A 3,169-nucleotide genomic window follows, 5' to 3' on the forward strand; every position below is an offset into this window, starting at 1 on the left:
GTCTCTGGGCAAGTGACTCAACCTCTCTGAGCCTTTGTTTCCTCAGCTTTGAAGGGAGCTTTGTGTGATAATCCAGGGTGAGGGGCGTCTCACAAGTACGATGAACTCTGGGCTGTTTCATTCTAGGTTGGTACTCTTCTTGTGCCCCAGCATTGTCTCTGAGCCCCCACGGGTTCAGCCCCCACCCCAGACCCATCACAGCCCATAGTATGGGGGGTGGGGCGTTGCCAACATGCCAGCCCTCCTCACCATGTGGGGTCCTCAGGCTTGGGAAGGAAGGGTCTTATCACTCCGCCTGGCCCCCTCCAGGCCCTCTTAGATGGACGCCCACAAGGGTGGCATGCAGTAAATAATGAATTAATGAAGGGTCAATAAGTGATCAAGGGAGTGAATGGACAAAACAACAAAGGAGTTGGGCAGAGACTTCCTTCCAGACACAAAGGCGAGGCTCCTACCTTTGGAAGTTTTGGGGTTGTTTTCCCAGTCGAATAATTTCCTAAGCCTCCTTTTCGACTTAGAAGGATGGTCTTCGGGCTGTGGTCTCCGTTGCTCTTGAGTCTCAGTGCAAAGAAATTCTCGGAGCTCACAGCCTCCTTCTTCTTCTTTTGGCCTCTGTTTCTTCTTACGAAAGCAGTTTTTCATTTTGATTCGATCCTTCTCACTGCCTCTCTGCCTCGCAGCAGCCTGGCCCCGCAGTCACCCTCTGAAAGGCTTCTGAGTCACTGTGCTTTTTGTTCAGTCTCTACGAAACGTAAACAAACAAATAGAGGAAGCTGGGTGCTTGCCAGAGAAATTTCCTCTGCAACTGAAAGTATGAAAGTTAACACTTTTTAGAATTACCCAAATTTCGCTTACCAGGGCTCCCCCTCCAAGCAACTATGGGAGTGGCAGTTCCATTGTCTAGCCCAAGAAGGTTTCCCTGATGTCTTGGGTCAACCCAGGAAAGAGCAAAGAAATTACTCAGAGCTGGAATTTCTTTCCTTTTTTTTAAAATTGTGGTGAAATATACACAACGTACAATTTACCATTTTAACCATTTTTAAGTATGTAGTTCATTAGTACTAAGTAATATACATTGCTATGCAACCACCACCACCGTCATCTCCAGAACCCTTTCCATCTTGCAAAACTGAAACTCTGCCCCCATTAAACACAAAGTCTCCACCCCCCTCCCCCAGCCCCTGGCACCCACCATTCCACTTTCTGTCTCTATGGATTTCAATACCCTAAGTACTTCATATAAGTGGAATCATACAGTATTTGTCCTCTTGCATCTCGCTTATTTAACTTGGCAAATGTCTTCGTACAGGAAAAAAAACCTACATTTTTTCCTCCCTGTGTAGGACAAACCCAGCTCATTCCCCCTTGTTTCTCTCCTGTGAGGCTCCTTTACTGTCACACAGAACATGTCGCTTCTGACACTTCCCGTCACCAAATGTGTGCAGGTTTTTCCCTACAACATCCAGCAATTGTCTGCGACCCCAGCTGGGTGTCCTACAACTTAACTCAATTCTGACACTATCCACCCAGACATCGAGTCAGATCCCACAGGTCAGGGCTCAGTCCCACAAGACTGCCCCCACCACCCCCACTTCAGACGCCAGTCCCAAACCCAGGTTGTCACCTGTACCTCTTGCCAACCGGCTATAGATCAGGGTTCCAATGACTCCTTCCTTGGGTTTGATTAATTTGCCAGAGCGACTCACAGAATCCATGGCAACAGTCACATTTCCAGTTTATTAAAGGATATGATAAAGGATGCAGATGAATAGCCAGATGAAGCGATCCACAGGGCGAGGGATGAGCAAGGGGCGTGGAGCTTCCACGCCCTCATGGCCGCCCCACTCTCCCAGCACCTCCACGGGTTCGCCAACCCAGAAGCTCTCAGAACCCAGCACTGTTGGGATTTTCTGGAGGCTTCTTCACGTATGATGATTGATCATTAACTCCATTTCTAGCCCCTCTCCCCTCTCTGGAGGAGCAGGGACGGCGGGGCTGAAAATTCCAAGCTTCTAATCATGGGTTGGTCTTTCCAGTGACCCGCCCCCATCCAGGAGCCCACCCAGAGTTGCCTCATTAGAAGAAGACGCTTCTAGTGCTCTTATCACTTAGGAAATTACAAGGGTTTCAGGAGCTCCGTGCTGGGAACCAGGGGCAGAGACCTATATATATACTTTCTTCTCTCTCACAGTCCTCAAGTTTCATCCATGTTGTAGCATGTGACAGAATTTCCTTCCTTTTTTAAAATATAAAAGAATGAGTTGACTTTATTACCAATTTAAAATTATTACCAATAATTTTAAAAATTATTTTATTGTGGTAAAATACACATAACAAAATTTACCGTCTTAACCATTTTTAAGTGTATAGTGCAGTGGTATCAACTACATTCACGTTATTGCACAACCATCACCACCATCATCTCCAGAACTCTTTTCCTCTTCCCAACTGAAACTCTGCCCCCACGAACAACTCCCCATTCCTCCCTCCCCACAGCCCCAGTAACCACCTTTCCACCTTCTGTCTCTATGAATTCGAGCATTCTCAGGACCTCATTTGAGTGGAATTGTACAGTATTTCTGTTTTTGTGACTGCCTCATTTCACTCAGCATAATGTCCTCAAGGTTCATCCATGTGTTACCGTGTGCCAGAATTTCCTTCCTTTTCAGGGCTGAATACTACTCCATTGCGTGGATTTCCACATTTTGCTCATTTTCTCACCTGTTGATGGACACGGGGTTGCTGCCACATTTTGGCCACCGGGAATAAAGCTGCTATGAACCTGGGTGTGCACAGATCTCTTCAAGTCCTGCTTTCACTTCTTAGCTGTGCCTCCTTCTTCACTGACAATGGTGTTCTCACCACTGTGGTTCTGAAAGCTTCCCTCGCCTTGGAAGCCCTCGCTGGCCCATGCCCGGGGCTGGCATCCTCGTCTCATGACAGGAGAAACTGAAGCGCGACTTGGACGCCAGGAGAGACTTCCCGGGAGGCCTCAGGGGGACGGCGCCACCGGTAGCGTGGCCCACACTCTGGAGCAGATTCTGCTCAATGTGGTGTGAGCAGGGACCCAACGTCATCCTTTTCCACGTGGATAACTGAGTTTTCTAGCTGGAGTGGTGGAGCGGCTCCTCCTCTGCGCTCTGACCTGACACACCACCTCTTCCACGTG

The 3,169-nt window shown here is 48.4% G+C and overlaps 1 long non-coding RNA gene across 1 annotated transcript; it reads right to left on the reverse strand.

Moving 5' to 3' along the window:
• Positions 1-465: 465 nt before the first annotated feature.
• Positions 466-1,725, reverse strand: LOC131421299 (uncharacterized). The gene is made up of 3 exons (XR_009223793.1): positions 1,625-1,725; positions 856-926; positions 466-742 (listed from the first exon to the last, which is right to left on the reverse strand). It is a non-coding gene; the product is annotated as an uncharacterized LOC131421299 (long non-coding RNA).
• Positions 1,726-3,169: the final 1,444 nt, after the last annotated feature.

Source organism: Diceros bicornis, chromosome 24 (assembly GCF_020826845.1).
Source record: "Diceros bicornis minor isolate mBicDic1 chromosome 24, mDicBic1.mat.cur, whole genome shotgun sequence".
Lineage (NCBI taxonomy): Eukaryota > Metazoa > Chordata > Mammalia > Perissodactyla > Rhinocerotidae > Diceros > Diceros bicornis.